Source organism: Crocodylus porosus, unplaced genomic scaffold (genome assembly GCF_001723895.1).
Source record: "Crocodylus porosus isolate Cpor-Errol unplaced genomic scaffold, CroPor_comp1, whole genome shotgun sequence".
Lineage (NCBI taxonomy): Eukaryota > Metazoa > Chordata > Crocodylia > Crocodylidae > Crocodylus > Crocodylus porosus.
Window position 1 is genome coordinate 24736148 of NW_017728915.1, and position 18488 is coordinate 24754635.

The 18488-nt window shown below is 43.3% G+C and overlaps 1 protein-coding gene across 2 annotated transcripts in view; it reads left to right on the forward strand.

Annotated features, from left to right (window-relative positions):
* Nucleotides 1–710: 710 nt before the first annotated feature.
* The window catches only part of CHST8 (carbohydrate sulfotransferase 8), a 278209-nt gene continuing 260431 nt past the window's right edge, over nt 711–18488 (forward strand). Inside the window, exon 1 of one of the 2 annotated variants that reach the window (XM_019535853.1) lies at nt 711–823. The gene's annotated coding sequence lies outside the window, so the exon portion shown is untranslated. Of the gene's footprint in view, nt 824–8751; nt 8838–18488 lie in introns of those variants that run through there. The other variant, XM_019535854.1, reaches the window with a different exon arrangement.

Genomic DNA, 18488 nt, shown 5'->3' on the forward strand with positions numbered 1-18488 from the left:
CAGCCCCCTTGGTCCCCGGCCCACCCGGGGGTCTCGATTTGGTCCCCAGGTGCCCCTAGCACCTGCCCCCTGGGCTTCCCAAGAGCATCCTTTTATTTATTTATTTATTTTGCTGGGAGGGCAAGTCTGAGTTCTTCATCTTCTTCCCACCCCAGGGTTTAGCAAAGGGCGGAGAGAGGCTGGACTCTGCAGTGAGGGAGAGGGAAGAAGCAGGTGCCCACCCCTTCCTCGGACCAAAACGGGGGGTTTCCCTCCCGGACATCTAAGGACGCCGCTGCCGCACTCCTTTATGAGGGCTGGAAGCGTCCCGGTCCGAGGCCGGCCCTGCTCCCACGGCGGAGCCCTGCCAAACTTTCCACGGAAAAATCCCCGGCTGGGGAAGGCGCGGCGCGGCGCGGCGCGGGGGGAGCCTCCTCCACAGGTTCGCGCCCGCCTCCGGCCGCGAGGATGCGGGGGGCGAAGCAAGAAAGACGCCCGTGCCCTGCGCCTGTCCCCCGGGGAGCCCGACTTGACTTCACGGGATCTGCATTAGCGGGCGGGCGGGGCGGCCCCACGTGCCGGCGCGGGCGCCGGGGTTGCCATGGCGGAGCCGCGCCGGGAGGCAGGAGCATCCCTCGCCGGCAGGGGCGGGGAGGGGAGCGGGGGGCGGCCCCTTCTCCCGGGCCCGCGCCTCCTCCCCACCTAGTTCCCCCCCGCAGGCCGGACGGGGAGGAGCCGCCGCCGCAGCTGCAGCCGCGCCGGAGCCGGGCAGAGCGAGGCAGGGCTGCGCCGCGGGAGGATGCGCTGAGGGCGGCCCGGCCGCGGGGAGGCGCTGCCGGCTCAGGTGAGTGCGGCCCCGGCGCGGAGCGGCGCGAACTTGGCCAAGTCGGCTCCGCGGGCGCGGAAGCACCCGCCGGCCGAGCCGCCCCCTCCCCTACCCCTTCCGCGGCTCCAGCCCTCGCAAACTTCCCCGGGAAGGACGCCCCCGGCGCGGGGAGCCACGAGCCGCCTGCGTGTGCGTGCGCGGTCCCGGCTGCGCCCCCCCCCGGGGGAGCGGGGAGCTTCCAGTCCGCTGACTGGTTTTGTGCCCGTGTAGGAAAGTCCCAGAAAGTTGTGGGGGGGGGTTGTATAAATATAGTTTTCTTCCTCCGGCTGCTGCGGCTTCAGGAGCAAGGCACTCAGAGATGCGCCTCGTTTGCGCGAGCAGGCGGGCGTATTGAAGTTAGCGGGAGGAGCAGGGCTCGCAGCGCTTCCCAGCGAGGGGCAGCACCTCAGCGCGAAGCCCCCTCACGTTAGACACGGGGCCGGTGGCGGCTGAACCGGCCGTGTCTGTCAGCGCCTGGTGCCGGGAGAGCTCGCTCGGGTTTATCTGGAAAAGATGTCGCTTTGTGAAGTGACTGGCTGCTCATAAATCCCTTTCATGGCCCCGGGGTTTTCTTTCCCCCGCCCAAGAGCGGGGCACAGGAGCTCTCGTTGGTGTGGACAACTGTTAAGCTCCTCGTTTGAATTCATGAGCTTCTGAATTCAACTTTTGCTGACACCTGCTACCTGGCCCGGGTGACCACAGTGACGGCGCCCGCCCGGTCACTGGAATTGTGCTGCCGGGCAAGATACGTTTTCAAACAAAAGACATAAAGTACCCGAAGTAGATGACAACCATTTGGAGAAGTGGTGTTGAAGCTGCGCTTTTAGAAATCTAGTCTGAATTTTGTTTTAATAGAGCAAACTTTCACCCCCCCCCATCAGTTAAATTTAGGGTGTACTCTGCTCCAGAAATTACGGATAATAATCCACTAATGATAATAATAATCTGGTCAAATTAAATACAGAATGAAGTTAAATTAAATGCAGGTTGGTATAAGGAAACTTTTGTCACCAAGCCAATTTTGTATCATCCTTGTTTATCTGGTGGAAAGTCTCTTTTCTGAGCATTAGTTTCAAAATTTAGAAAGTGCCATAACATAAGGTCAACACTTAATTATTTATGTGGGGACATCAATCAGCAGTGTAGATGACTTATTTATAAATCACCAGAGCTGTAAAATGAAACAGTGGATTTTGATTTCCCCCCCAGTGAATGGGACGTGAAAGGTCCGAGCTGCCATTAAATGACCTCTGGAATCTGAGTTGTACATGGGCTCCATATGGAGAAGGACTTTGATATGCCTTTTAAATCTTGTAACCAAACTGAGACTTGGGAAATTTCATGCATATTTGTTGCATTTCAGTACTGAACATTTACTAATTGCAGACTGCCAAGAGAATGCAGCTTTTTAAACATTATTCAAATCTTTATGTTTATGTGGGCTAATCAAACTAAGAAGGTTCAGTAACTACTCTTTACCTTATGGTATTTGAAAAGAGAGTGTTTATTGGGCTCATTTGAGTACCTTCCAGAATCACTTCTAAAATACTACAATTGAATTTTCCTGACTGAAAAATTTATATCTACTCAGTGTACTGTTCCTCACTCACAATTAATGCCAGAAATCAATTGGCTAACATGCTTTTTATGTTTCTGCTGATCACAAACAGGATGGCACTGTAAAAGCTTTTATTGCTGTCTGGTGATTAGTATACAGTGGTGGGGAAGTAAATAGCCTGAAATAAGATGCCGCTGTGTTTAACTTATTGTGTGTAGAGAAGGGCATAGGTTGTCTTATGACTGGCTCAGCATTCGGACCAAGTCCTTTTCTTTTAAAAGTCCAACTGTATACTACCAGCTGCTATACTAGAGGCAGGGCTTGGCTCTCAGGTTTATAGATGGCTGGTTGAAAAGTAAAAATGAATATTAACCAGAGATGACCCTAAACCTTAGGTTTATGATGAGCATCTCATTGCAGCTAGGAATTCTCAGAGAGTTGTCAACCCATCCTCTTGGAAATCCTGCTTATTTGATTTATTTATTTGATTTTACTCACCTGAGAAAGAAAAAGTGAAACTAGAAAGAAAATATATCATAGGATCAGACCAAGGGGAAGAAAAATTAAAATAAAAAGGACAGAGTGTGGAAAGTACGCATGTTTATGTTTAGCTTTCCTCAGAGGCCATAGGATCTTGTATACCACAAAATCATTACATTTGCTCTGGATTTATGTAATGGTTAAGAACATTAGGGCCAAACCACATTCCTACTGAAGTTCATGTCAAAACTCTACTTTGGCAAGAGTAGGCCACTATGTTGTTGTACATCCATTATACCATTCCAACCCATCTTAAAAAAAAGAGCATTTATCATACTATTTATGAGAAAAATACTAAAATAATGGTTCGCTGGATTTGTAAGAGGCTGTAAATTATGAATACCAATATGGATGGAGTAACTATTTCTCCAACAAAGAATTAACACATTGAGAATTTATCAACTTCTATAACACATTAACCAACCACTTAACAAATTAGAATATAGGCCCCAATAATTGCAAGTTCCTCAAGAGAAATGCATGCAAGATCTTGTCCATAATTTAAGCAAATAAAAGATTAGTAGTGTAGCTTATAAACAAGCTAAACAGTTGCTAGTATATTATTTTACAGGATAGGGTGTACATTATATTTGGGTAGTATTTAATATTACCAGCAGTTTCAAATATAAACAGTGTGAAATATATACATTATGATATATATAGAAATAGCCAAGCAAATGGAAAACAGTTTCCGAACAACTGTTGCAAACACCTGGTCAGAAATATACTATGGTGATAAGATCAGATTTGGACCCATTATATTGCATTAACCAAAACTAGTATTAAAGCCTGCCTTTGACTCCAGTGGAGCAGGTTTGAAACTAGCATACAGTTTGTAATGAAAGAAGGTAAAGCTTACTGTGTGCAAATCCACCCAAAGATGGTTTCCTCATCAGTTTACATTAGTGGTATAAAAAGCGACTCGGGAATCACAGCTTTTAAGTGTACATGGAAGGAAGGAGAAAAATAAAGTTGTATCAGCTCAGCTACAGGAGACATATCTCAGGGGGTTTTTTTTAAATCAATGAAGAGATGCTTAACTAGGGTGCAAAGCAAACCACGAAGGAAGGTGACAGATTTCAAATTAGTCATGGTAAAAATGGTGAATTTCACAGCTTGAAGTGAATTCATGCTATAGGATGGAACAGTACAGTGATTAACAGAATTCTAACTGATAGAAATAATGAGCATGTGAACCTTAGTCATCAAGCAGAAGCTTATATTTTTCTGCCTTCAAATGAGCCAAGGGAAGAACACCATTTCTTCCTACTACTTTCCTAATTTTTACAGGGTTTTTGGTGAGGATAGTCACAAATGAATAGTTCTGAGGCCACTGACATCATTGGGGGTATTGACAGCAAGACAAAACACATTAAGAACAAATTCATTTTGGAACGAATTTTGCAGACAGACAGGGAAGCTGGGTCTTATCCCAGTTGTAACTATTACTATTAAAATTCAGGTCCACAAACTATTACTATTAAAATTCAGGTCCACAGCTTCTGCTGAGGACCCCATAGCACAGCAAAGAGGGGATGCAAAATCTCATTAAAACACCTTTACCACCCTCCAGTCCTCGGCTGACTGCATACTAGTTTAGTTCCTCCCAGCACAAATGCACCAAAGTGTAATGGCGTATAGAGATAGCTGGGAGGGAGAATGCTATAGCGCAGCGTTTCCTACATTTTTGGGCCAACAAACTGTCAACCCTCAAAATTTCTCATGGACTACCAGGTACCCTTAACATCAAACCTTAATTAAGGCAAATGTTTAAGTGAAAACAAAATAAAAGGAACATAGGCTCTGGTGTGATCCATGAAGCATTTATAATAGCCTCACAGATCACCAGTGGTATGTAGAGCGGTTTAGGAATCCCTCGTATATGACCTGCTGTAGGGGCATTGTTCCACCAGGAGATCCCATAGCACAGGGGTCTGTGGCTGGCTACACTACTTTACATGTTTTGATTGCCAGTACACCTCTTAAAGCAGCCTCACCATCCCATAATAAAAACAATAATGGTTAAAACAGACCATTCAGATATTCTAAAATGTATTCACTTTTCATGGCTCAGGCAGAAAGGACCAAATTCAGGAGCCTCTCACCTTTATTGTTAGCTGAATACTGCTGGCAAAACATTTAGCAGGCTCTTACATTTCAATGTAGGCGACGGGTTTTGTAATCTTTTGTTCTTCTATCTAGATCAAGATCCATTTGGGACTATGCAGAAAAATGTCAATACTTTATCATATTTATTTCATTTCAGTTTGCACGGCTCCTGCCATTGCCCTTAGTTCTGTGAAGAATTAAACACATTGTCATTAAAGAAACCATATTTCATAGTCTCATAGTAGTTAGTGGTCAGAAGGGACCTAAATAGATCATCTAGTCTGGCCCTCCGCCACTGGCCAGAGCACACATTGGGATCACACAAACCCAGAGAGGTGTTCATCCAACCTCTTTTTGAATTTACGCAAGGTAGGAGCGAGGACCACTTCCGTGGGAAGTTGGTTCCAGATCCTAGCCACCCTAACAGTGAAATAGTGCCTCCTAATCTCTAACCTGAACCTATTCTCCAGCAGCTTCTGGCCATTATTCTTTGTCACCCCAGGTTCTGCTGCGGGGAATAGGACTCTTCCTATTTGCTGCTGATCTCCTGCTGTTTGCTGAGACTGAACAGGTTCACGTCCCTCAGCCTCTCCTCATAGGGCCTACCAAGCTGGTGGCCCTCCTCTGAACCCTCTCCAGGCAGGCAACATCCTTCTTAAAGTGCAGCGCCCAGAACTGGACGCAGTACTCCAATTGAGACCGGACCAATGTCGCATAGAGGGGGAGGATCACCTCTCTGGACCGGCCTGAGATGCATCTTTGGATGCACGACAAAGTGTGGTTGGCTTTGCTGGCTGTGGTCTGGCATTGGCGGTTCATGTTCATCTTGGAGTCAGTAATGACTCCAAGATCCCTCTCCGCCTTTGTGCTCTCAAGGGGGGAGCTCCCCAGCTTGTATGTATGCTGTGGATTCCTTCTCCCCAGGTGCATTTATCTACATTGAAGCTCATACTATTACCATCCACCCCATAGAGCAAAATACAAACAACCAACAAAGCAGTATAAAACCAACCAGGACCATATAGCGTAATTCCTCCTCCACCAAGATTAATATCACACACAAGTGCCATCCATGTACAACCTCAGCCAACACACTGATAGAAAGCACAAGAATAAAGTGGGCTTTACAGTATGCCAGGGTGGTAAACAAACCCAGTCTCTGATGGACCAAACAGGAACAAGAGCAAGTTGTGAACCTGTCACAGAGAGAGTTTGGCTGCCAGCTCTCTAGTATTTATTGAGGATGTTCCAGCATTATTGCCTGTGCTGATCACAGCTGTATTAATATCACACAGGGAGAGGGACAATCACTTAGTCTGCCAGGACCAAAGCCATTTAGGACTTTATGGGTCAATGCCAGTTCCTTAAATTCTAGCCGGAAGCTATTATTACAAAGCACCTCCACTCCAGGATGTTCAGTATGTACTCCCTTCAGAAAGCCAGCTGACCAGCTGAATAAGCACCTCTGTTTGGATCTGCTCACTCTGAAGTTCTAAGTCAGTGAACTCGAAGAAAGAAAGTGGCTTTAAAACATATACAGTGACAGGCAGCATTTTAAAAGCAAAATGATTATTATGGAATGTGGATGGTAAAACAAGTTTGAGAAGAATTAATATTTCTAAAGCAAAAGGCTGAAAAGGTCTGTAGTCTCATGATAGACAGTTTGAAAGGTTTATCAAACTTTGAAAAAAAAAAATAAAACAAGCCCTTTTCTCCAGAATTGATTTGAAAAACTTGGCAGATTTAAGAAACCTTTCAGTAACATTTTGTGGATCAATGCTAATTTGATGCATCGGAGCTCAGTACTGTGCCAATTTCCTGTCAAAGTGATATTAACTAGGCACTTTTCTTAGAATGTTTATAGCCAAAAGTCTATTAAATATGCGGACTTGACAATTACACCACCTCCCTTGAAATGCTTAATTTGAAATGTATATCAAACCCCCCAGATATGGCCTTTCACTCTCAGTTATAAAGAAGCCTTGCTTAATCTCAGGTCCAAATCTTAGTGTTGGGGGAAAGGGATGGAGGATGCTTTTGTAATTACAATACAAGTTTCATAGCCTGGAGACCTGATTTTGTTCTCCATGCTGCCAAAACCAGCAGGACCTTGGTAAAATCTCTTAGGGCCTGACCTTCAGTTGTCACTTATACAATCCTGTCATGGGAGTCAGTTAATTTAAGTAAAGGAGAGAATAGTAATTATCCACTTCAGTAAAGGTTGCAGGTTGCATTAATGAAAACAAAGGTACAGAAAATACAACTCCTTAGTTTCTAGGGAGTGAAAATGTATTATATTGATTTTTGAAATTGGTAGACCGATGATGCTATTCCATTCAGCAATGACTGAAACCTATGCACTTCAACAGGTTATAAAATGACCATGTAGTATTATTCCATGTATAGCATTTATATCCATCACTTCAGATTGCAAGCGTTCACTTCATTCAGTCCAGATGTCAGCAGTCACCAGAGCTAGGCAAAGTTCATTCCAGTGCCAGGGTTAAGCAGCTAGGTATCCATTTTTAATATGGCAATTCCATTTTTTTTTGTTTCTTCAAAAAGCAATCCATAACCAAACAGACAGGAAAAATTACCTGTTCCCGCAGAAGCTGACCTGCAACCTGCTTCATGCTGTTGTTTCTGTTAATAAGTTATTCAGATCATCTTAATTCCATGGTGTAGTTTTCCTCCTAAATTTAGTTTCCATGTTCAGTGTGCTGAATAGTGTTTAGATGAACAGTTATGATTTTAAAAAAAAGTTCCAACCTCTCTGTATCAGCTAGATGTCTAAGATCTGTCTGAGTGAACTAGTCCTATTCTTTCCCTCTGCCTCTACCTTACCCTCCTGAAATTAATTTTCCCCATTAAAACAAAATATTAATATTTGTATTTAATATATTGGGATGGGGTTATCTTTACAAGCTCTGGTTTCCATTTAGTTACACCCTGTACATACATATAACAAAAAGGCGTCCTTGCCCCAAACAGCATACCTTTTTATTAAGTCTCTCTAATCAATGTAAGTGCCTGGTAATGGGCCCCTCAGTCCTGAAAGTGGTCTGTATGTACTACTGTTATATCAAAAATCACCATCACATTACTCATATTGGTTTAACTGTCTGTCTCAGCATTAACCTTCAGTGCAGTGCTTTGACTTCACAATACAAGTGTCAGCTTGTTGTTCCATCTTTTAGTTTATGTTGAGATAAATCTGAGTTTAGGCTAATGCTAGGAGTTTATCTGAAGTCTCTGTTATAATATCAGCATGTAGCTAGCACAGAGATTCATCTAGTTTTCATAAATATTTTATGGGGCTATATCATCCTCCTCATCATAATTTTGGGATAGCTGAAGAGGCTATCCTCTACCCCCCTATGCGTGATTGCAATCCATTTCAGAGTTGTCCCGGAAAGTCAATTGGTGATATTTCAATCAGAATGTTCTTATAACAAATTCCATTCAAATGCTGTCTGAAAGGGAGTTAAGGTTTCATCCTGCTGCTTAGAGAATGATATGCTAAATGTAGCTTCCCATGGGCTTGGCTGCAGTCCAGCGCTTTGTAATTTATAGTTCTCCTTCCTGATTCTGGCTGTGACCTTGGAACCTTAACTCTGGGTAGATTTCTTAAGTTCACACACCAAGCTTAAATCTGTGTAAAAAAAATGCCATCACAGAATCCTCTCCAGCTTCCCCAGCTGGCAAATCATAACAACAGGACATTGCTCAATAAACACACAGATCCAGATGAATACCGCTGCAGTCCTATGTGAAAGTGGATGGCAGGTAACTAACATTACTCATTTGCCGTTTTACACTAAAGCAAGTAAAAAACTAAATATTGTTGCTCAGTGACAAAATATATTAGCTAGCTTTAAAGCATGGAATGTATTTATGAAGAGGTTTAAATTATGTTAGCCAAAGGCATTTTGTGGAAATATCCACAAAACAACTATAATTGCAGATCTCCAATCAGCTGCTGTACTGTATGTACTTATGCTCACAAATCATTTGAAAAATTATGTGAACATGCAGTTTAAAAAAAAATGGTTAAATTATGGTGCAACATTATTATTGCCATTATTATTATTTATAGCATGCTCTAGCTTTCCATGAAAGAGTGTGACCATGCCCAGCGGAGACTCCAACTTAAATTGTAACATAAAACATTTTTTAATTGAAAAATTGTGTAATTGAGAGAAGTCATTGTGCCTTGAATATTCCATATATTATAGATAGTAACAGAGTTATGTCTTTAGAATGGCTATAGTTACTTCAGTTAAATAGGCTTTATGTTCAACTGAGATTTTGCATGTAACTTCAGATTTTTTTAAGAAAGTATAATGAGGTTTTCAAAAGTACTCAACATTAGCCTAACTTTGCTTTTACTGGGAAGTCAGTGGAAGCACGGATTTCTATTGGAACTCTTTGAAAAACCTCACTTGTGTCATCTACTGTGAGTATATTAGAGCAGGAGGGTCAAACTCATCTACTGACCCAGGCTAAATCTGGACTCTGGGACTCCTTGAGGGCTAGGTCTGGACCGTGAGGTTCTCAGCGGGCTGGATTCAGTCTAGGGCATAGAGTGGCTCCAGTGGCAGCCTCAGTTCCAACTTTCACACGTGCCCCATGCCGGAGCTGGAGTTGGAGCTGTTGCTGCCAACACATTTTGTGCCAGGGCAGTAGCTCCAGCACCAGTGGCATAACTAGGGTGGGGCCAATGGGGTCACCACCCCAGGTGCCACCTGGTGGGGAGTGGGGTTAAAAAAAAAAAAAGCAACTGCTGCTAGCAGACACACGATTCCAATCATGATTGCGATGGCCACTGGATCACACCTGCCTGGTGTCCCAGGCACCCAGCTGCATCCCTACGGTGCTAGAGCAAATGCCAGTGACAGCTGCAGCTCCAGGTTCAGCACAGGGGACAGGGCAATGGTGGTGGCAGCAGGGCCAGCAGCCAACAAGCTGAGGCTGTGGTGGTGGCAATGAGTAAAGGAGAGGGTGACTGGGATGGTGTGCGCCTTTACTCACCCTCTGTTGCCTATAACCATGAACGCTGGGGCTTAAGGGTCCCAGATTCTCCAGCATGCCATTCTTCCCTCTGTCCCACCCTGCCATGCCACTCAAATTTTGGTGGCCTGTCAGTAGCCTGGTGGGCTGGGTACATCAGCTCTGATGCAATAGAGTACTGCTACATTAACTAGACACTTAGCCTTGCTTCTGCAGAATGCAAGTGGATGAGGTACTGCTCAAAAGCCCTCAGGACCAGATGCAAGAAGATTAGGCAATCCTTAGCTTGAAATCACTATAGATCCACGATGCCTTTTAATGTGATTAAGAACTTTTTATGTCATTGCAAAACTAACATTTTATAAGATAAATAAAAATTAACTTAACTTTTTCAGTGTGCAGTGCTGACACTTCAGAAATTCCTTATTCATGTTAAAGATATAGGAAAATCACATTTAACAGCTCTTGCATTTTTCCTTTAAGAAAATATATTAAAGAAACAAATGGGCGGCATTCATAGACTGTTGGAAACTTGGAAAAAGTAAAACCTATTAGATCACTGGGAGCTCATTTTGCAGGCACATCCCTAGAGGCATCCAAAAAAAAAACCACTCAGCTCTTTGCAGACATCCTTTCAAGGAGGGGCCAGCATGAGTGTCACCTAGGATCTCGTCTTAACTCTGTCTTCTCCTGGCATGTTAGGGACAGTATGTATTATTCTTCTCTTCAGAAAAAGAAGTACAGCTCTCTGAGGTACAGATAATCAATCATCAGCCAGTTGATGTGCTTTTCACCACTGGGATAGGAGTGCAGCCATTCTTTTAGTGGCTGTTATTTTGGAGGCAAGAAGAGTGTACATATGTGCTGTATGCCAGGTATTCATTCTGGCACAGTATTTGTGGTATAAGCCAGTGGTTCTCAATGTTTTGGCCCTGTGGGTCCAACAAGTGGAACAGGGCTTGTCCACAGGCTGGATTGAATCCCTGTGCATGGGGATAAGGCCCTGATGTGCTGGCACTGAGCTCCTGCTTATCATGATCAAGACATGGTGCCCTATGTGGCCACCATACAGCCCCATGCTGCCCTGCAACATCTGGGGCTATCTAGCCTACAGGGCTCTGCAGAAGTCTGGAGATTTGTCAGCAGGGGAACGCTGGCAGTGCTCCCCATCATCAAATTTTTGGACCCATGGGGAGACCTGCAGGCTGCATGACAGCTCTGGAGGATGGAACAGACCCAAAGGAACATTTACTGCACAGTAATTTCAGTTACTGGGCGCACATCTACACGTGCATGCCTATACTACACAGTAAATAAGGTGACTTATGACAACTTGAGCATAAATTTGATACCTGCATTTTGCAGGTATCAAATGTACACCCAGTTAGTTACTGCACAGTAATGCACATGTAGACATGTTACTGCACAGTAACCCAGGGGGGCCTCCTGCTGAGTCTGCCCAGCCACTAGGGGATCCTTGGCTTTAACTTGGGACAAAAGTTAGTTCCAAGTGCTAGCAGCTGGCTCTGGCTTCAACCTGGGACTAAAGTTAGTCCCAAGGGCTGGCAGCCATGTGGCCAGGGGCTGGGCCACAGGGATACATGGCAATCTGCTCTGACCTGGGACTAAATTTAGTCCCAGGTTGCCTTCATGTGTAGACACCAGCCTATACTGCACTTACTGTGCAGTAAATTTAAGCTGGAGATGCATGTGTAGATGCGCCCAGTTAACCAGTCATAGATGCATTTGATTCAGGATCAGTTTACTCATGATTAAACCCAAATAAATTCTCCTAGGCAGGCATCTACACATGCAGGGGTAGGGTCTCCCAGCCTGAGCCCTGTGACAGGCATCTACACGAGTGCTACTGCACCATTACTGATCGTGAGAAAATTTGCTTCTTGGCTACCCGCAAGTGCAATTTACTCAAAATTAGTAAGGTTTACTGTGCAGTAAGCATGCACGTGTGTAGATGCACATATTTACTGCTCAGTGTAATAGGGGAAAACTCAGAGCCAAATCACAAGTCAGCCCACCCACCTGCCTAGGGCAGGCTGCCCAGACTCTCAGAATCAGTCCACCACTGGGCTCCATTCCCGCACACACTCACTCCACCCTCCCTCTCACAGGTGCCTCGACCATACCACATATTATTGGGCCATACTCCACCGGCCTTGCTCCCCATGAGCAGCCCCTTTGGGCCTTCAGGCTTTACTACTTGCACTCCAGTAGGACACAGACAGCCCTTTGGTTCCCTTAAGGTTTCCTATTCTACATGACCTGGCCTTATGCCAAATACCAGGCTAACTCTGTCCCAGGCCCCTCATCAGACCCCTTGACTCCGTTCTCACTCGGGGAGGCGGGGGGGTTGGCCCATGTACAGTCCTTCAGGCCACTCTTGCAGCCCGACTCAGTACCCTGCTGGTGAAGCCCTTCAAGCCCGCCTCAGAAACCCTGCTCTATTCCCCACACACACAGTTCTTCAAGTGCCCTTTTAGCACCCTACTCTGTGAAGCCCCTCACCATAACTCTCCCCAACAACACAGCCCCCTCCAAGACCCTTTGTCCCTGCTAGGCTCAGGTGCCTACTAGTGGGCATGCCCAGCCCCACTACTCCCACAGTTCTCACAACTACCCACCAGATGGTGGGGGCCGAGTTAAGATGCCCCTACCTGCCTTTCACCGAGGGGAGTAATCAGTCTGGTATTCTTGGGGGGATGTCCCATCACAGAGAGCCCCAGCAGGGTGTAGTTTTAGGTCATGCCCAGAACCAGCAGCCTCCAAGCCATCCCCATAGCTCCTGCCCTTACCTCCAGGATGTTCCTGAGCTATAGCTCCACTGGCTGATATCTCCCTCACAGCAGCCGGCAACAAACTGCTGCCTCCCTCTATATAAGCTTGTCCCTAAAATGGCTGCCCTAATCAGGCATCTGCTGGCTGCCTGTCTCCAGCCCTTAAAGTGGTAAGCACCCAAAGGTGCACTACCACACTGAGTAATCTACACTACTTTGCAGTAAAGCATCTTGTGTAGATGCAACTACTGTGTATTATTTTGCATGGGGAGTTGAGTTCTCTGCCTAGCTCCTCCTACACTAGCTTAAGCTAGTGAATACCACATTGTTGGTGGAAGATAAAATCATTAGCATTTATTATGTGATAGCTTGGTCTGTATTATGAAGTTGTCTAGGACAACAGCCTGAGAATCAGTATAGTTCTGCCATAGGTCTGGCTGAATAGGTTCCATTTCATTTCTAAGGACTGCATAACACTGTCAAGGAGAATTTGCACAATGAACATGACAGACTTGAGTTCAAAAAATGTTACTCACTTGGTCAAAATTGGAAAGCTCCTCCAAAGAAAGCATCCCATCTGTCTAGCTAAAGCTGGCTTCTCACGTGGTCTAAGGAAAGGCAAAGGGTTTCAATTTGTTTTTATGTTACTGTCATGTATTTGTAACAAATGTAAGTCTGTCTACTCATCCTTAGTGATTTTTAAAAATGATTCTTCCAATCCCTCCCATCAATGCTGTCAGAACAGCCAATCTTCCACTAATTCCTCTGATTCTCGTGATGTCTTCAGATTATTGGGAAAAAGCAAAACAGAGTAAGATGGGGAAAAAATGTAGTCATGAGGATGTAAATGATGGATAAGAAAACAAGTAAATTAGATGATTATGAAAAGGAAGATGGTATAGTTTTGAAAAGTAGATCTGCCTTGTGCAGAGCCATCCCTAGGGGTGTGCAGGGCCTGGGGGCAGGGGGAGGGGTTGCCCTAATTCACCCTGCTAGGGACAGCCCTAGCCTTCTGATCCCTCTTCATAATACCTCTGTGACATGTGTAGGCCATAGGACCAGAAAAAATCACTTTACTAATTTAGTCAAAGGCCCTTGCATTTCACTATACTGCTCACCTCTGTTTTTAGTGACGTCATAACTAGTGTGTTATATCAGACTAGAATGAAGATGCATTGACCACTTTCCCTGCTAGCCTATTAAACTACCCTGTTGCTCTTTTTTGTTTGAACTTTTTTTTCTTAATATCTAGCCTAAACTTTTCATTTCTTAGCTTCAGGCCATTGCTCTCTGTCCTACAATTTTCTGAGACTGTGAATAATTCCCTTCCTTCATTTCTATTGTTACCTGGAAGGTATTTATAGACTGTGATCGTGCTCCCCCTGAGTTTTCTCTGTTACCAGACTCTGAATTTAGCTTTCTCAGACTCTTCACATATGTCTTACTCTGTAATCCACGTATCCTTGTCCTCCTCTGTTTTTCATTTCTTCCCCCTGAGAACTAGAAATACATGCAATATTTCTAAGTGCATTTGCACCGAAGCTCTGCATGATAGTCACTTATCTAAGTCTACATGGAATTGCCAGTGTCATCTACATTTTCTTATCATGAGAAGGTTTTTTTGTGACTGGTTATTCTGTAAAAACTCTTTTTTATCCAGAATTAAGTTTTGCAATGAAAATTTATTAAGGTGCTCTCTCATTCTAGTGCCAATGTACTAATGAAAGGAAGTGAGGTTAGAGTAAAGCCAGGACTCTTGATTCTATTTCTTACTTGCTGTGACAATTTTTTTCTGAATTTGGAAGAGTATCCTTCATATCTCAGCTCCTGTTTAGAGAAGTGCCCCTGGGCCCCTCTGTACCATTGGGTCCCAGTCCAGGGCACTAAAGGGCTGTGAGACTCATGCCACAGGCTACACCCCACTCAACTGAAAACAACCCCTCTGAACCACTTCTATCTTTTGTCCTGGGCATAATCCATGGTCCTTGCTACTACTACAGCCTCTGGTTTTCATCTGTATATTCTGTCCTTTACCTCTGGTCCAGTCTTTCTGCAGTATTTTCCAGGGCGTGTTGTCTTTTTACTAGTTGTTCAGCACCATCTCCCAAGCTGGGGGCACTTGTTTCATAAGCTGTATAGACACAACCAACTCCCTTTAATACCAGTGGCCAGAGCTGACTTTATTGCCTTAAGAAAACAATTGGTCAGGTCTGCAATGGTGCCTTCCCCAAGTGCCTTTGGAATGGGTTTCGCTAAATATATTACACCTGGCACATATAAGGGGGCTATGAAAATCATGTTTACCTTGCCAGTCTCTCAATCTGTCATGAGTCCCGGATTCTGTAGTGGTTATTTTGACGATGAAAAACAGAATTTTTAGCCTATGGGAAATTCCAGGATTTATTTATAAAATATTCAATTTGAGAACTAAATTTAAAAATAGCCAATATGAGAATGTTTAAAATGTTCCATCAGGAAATTTTTGACCAAACAAAACATCAATGTCTTTCCTGAACTGAAACATTTTATCCTGGACTCTCTCCCTTTGGGTGGGCCAGCACAGTGCATCCCGAGAGCTCAACTTTTCCCCCTTCCAGACCAGGCTGCCCAGCCACTTAGATTGGATTGATATTTGTAACCAAACCAGAATGTGTTGTTTAGACTTTCCAGTAGGAAATTCTACCCAAATCAATCTTTTCCTGTAGATGAAGCGTTTCAGTTGGTTTGGGTATTTTTTTTTAACATTTAAATGTTTTTTAATTTATTTTTTCTCTCAAACTAGCTTTTCAAAATGAAAAATAACTGTTGTTCAAAATTAAAGGTTTTGCCTTTTCCCTACTTGTCAGTTTGAACCGTTTACTGAATAGGATGCAAACTCGCAACAGTTCCAATCACTCTGAAAGTGCAATTTCTGGCAAATAACCTATTCACCTGAAAAACTAACACCCAACTTTCCTGAACTATACCAAGCATATTCGACTGCCTTTCAAATTAATAGTCATTCTCACTGCATAGAATTCACCAGGGAAATGGTTAATTTATCACCTCTGTCTTTTAGTTAATAATTAAAGTCACAATGTTTCAAATATGCATCCAAAGATGACTTTCCTTTAATTTTCTCAGCAAAGGTGTTAACAACTACTGGATGCATATTGGTCTGTGCTGTCCTCTTTAATGACATTTTCTTTTTAATCATCATTGATCTTTCCAAATTTGTCCATTTCTAAATAGATGTTAATCACTCACATTGCTTGGGAGATCTCTGGCCAGGGCTCAGGAAGTATGTCTGTCTGTGAAAATTTCCCACGATGTTCTGGCATATGCTGGGCATTATATTCTAATTTTTTTTTTGGTTTCTATATGCAGTGGTATTTAAAAATACAGCTGCTTTTGTTACAGTATGCTGCATGGAAAGCAGACAAAAAAGACATGAAAATCCTGGGTGGTATATAGGCAACAGAAAACTAGTTCCAGTGTACCTTCATCCCTGTTCTTCTCAGGAGGAGAAGAAAAATCTTTCTCTGACTCTTTTGTAGCTACAGGTGGAAACGACGTTCTCCCAAGCCCATCTAGACTGTTTCCAAAGCTCAGAAGGCTCTGAATTCCTCTTGTCATACCTTCACTCTTGTCTCATGTGCAGTGGTATTCTGCTAGGGCAGAAGGCAAGAGGCACACTGTGTTACCTCTTGGACATCTTTAGGAACAGCTGGCTGCCTCCTCTCCCTTCTTTCAAACAGTGACACGTATCAGGAAGCTGATTAGGATATAACAAAGGGTTTTCCAGCCGTACTTTGGGACAAGTGGTAATTTTACTTAAGGTACTGTTTGCGGAGGTGATGAACATAAAGAATAAACTTTCTCAAAGTGGAAGTTTCAGTTAGATTAAGAAAGTTATTTTTTATCTTATCACAGGTATATGTACATTTTATCAAGGATACCTTGGACAAGGAGGAGGATTTAATGCTTATTACTGTAAAGGTGGATGCACAGAGAAGCCTATGGTGGAAAGATCTATTCTTTGGTTCCTTGCGAAGGACAGAATGCTGTGTCACATATTTATGTTCAGTGTTCAGGTGACCTACAGAGCATAAACTATTGCCCTTAAAGGGCATTATCCTGGTATGCAAGGTCCTACATTGCCTCAGTAACTTAGGAAAGAGGATTGTGCTCCAATTCTTAATGAAAAGTTCCAGGCTTTTTATTTATCTTCTGTTTTCTGCTAGAGATGATTAATTCTGAAATAGGGGATTTTATGGACACTTAATGCATCACTAAAGGGTAAAGGAGAGGAAGTTTCTGAGAAAATCTATAGAATTACAGTATTTAGGTTCACTCTAAACTTGAGGAATGCTGGAATCCTAGAGAGAATCACAACCTTTTTTTATTAATTACAGAGTTCAGGAAAGGAAATAAATGAAAGATGATCTACATTTTTGCATCAAACAGTCGACAAATAAAACATCATTCACACACAGGTCTTAAGATGTGATTTGTTGTTTTCTCTTTTAAGAAGAATACTATTGACCAGATATTTGAGATCTTATTGTCTGCAGACTGGAAATGACCAACTACCCTTCCAGTGTAATTGTACTTGCACATAAAATGCTGGAGAACAAATGCATTTTGAATGTGTTAGAAAAAAGGGGACAGACAATCAAATGCCTTTTAATTTATAAAAACTGGAGGTCTGAAGTAACTTGAGGATGTTTAAACAGTCCAATGACGAGAGTGTTGCTCTGAAATCTGATTCAAGGGATCAGAATTTAAAAGATACCAAATTCTCAAGAGGCTTCTGAGAGAATGAATGAAAGTACTGGATACAGTCTCACAGAATGAAAACTCTATACTGTCACGGGCTTGAAGTTGTCTGAAGTCTTTGGTTTTGTTGCATCTTGAAAGCTCTCCCTTCCTCTTTCTTCTCTTTTCTATTAGTCTGAAAGAATACAGACCTTATCTAAATCCCATCAAAATCACTGGGAGTCTTCCCACACATTTCTGTGGGCCTTGGGTCAGCCCATATGTCTTTATGATTTAGATTTCTACTAGCTGATCTGTATGATTATTGCATCCTCCTGTGTTTAACCTGTTTTTACATGTCTAGCACTGAACTTTGACTTCTGTCCTACAGTAATTACAAACAACATTTAAAGAATCATCACATGTGAAATTTCTAGGTAAGATTATCTGAAAAAAGTTGTTCAGAATAAAGGACACTCAGTGCCCACTGATATGTTGAGAAGAACTGGAGAAGAGGAATTCGACCCACCTCCTCCATAGAGTCTGGAGGAGATGAAAGGGAGTTCTGAGCAGCATCTTTAGCCCAGATGTTGAGATACAATTATGAATCACAGCCAAAAGAAGAAGGGAAACCATTGCGAATTGTTCATTTTGATTTACTGCCACTACACCTTCCATATACATTAACTGAAAGAAGAAGTTTGAGGATTAAAAGATGAATTTCCCACATCATACCTGGAGAAAATGTGTTCCTTCAGGCACCATTAGTACAGGCAGTCAGGGCTGTATCTTTCTTAAGGAGCCAGTCATGGGAGAAAGAAGAGCCTATGTCAGATTTATTCACAGTGGGGGAATAAAAAAAGCATTACATGGTAGGATCATGAATAGAGGGTTGACG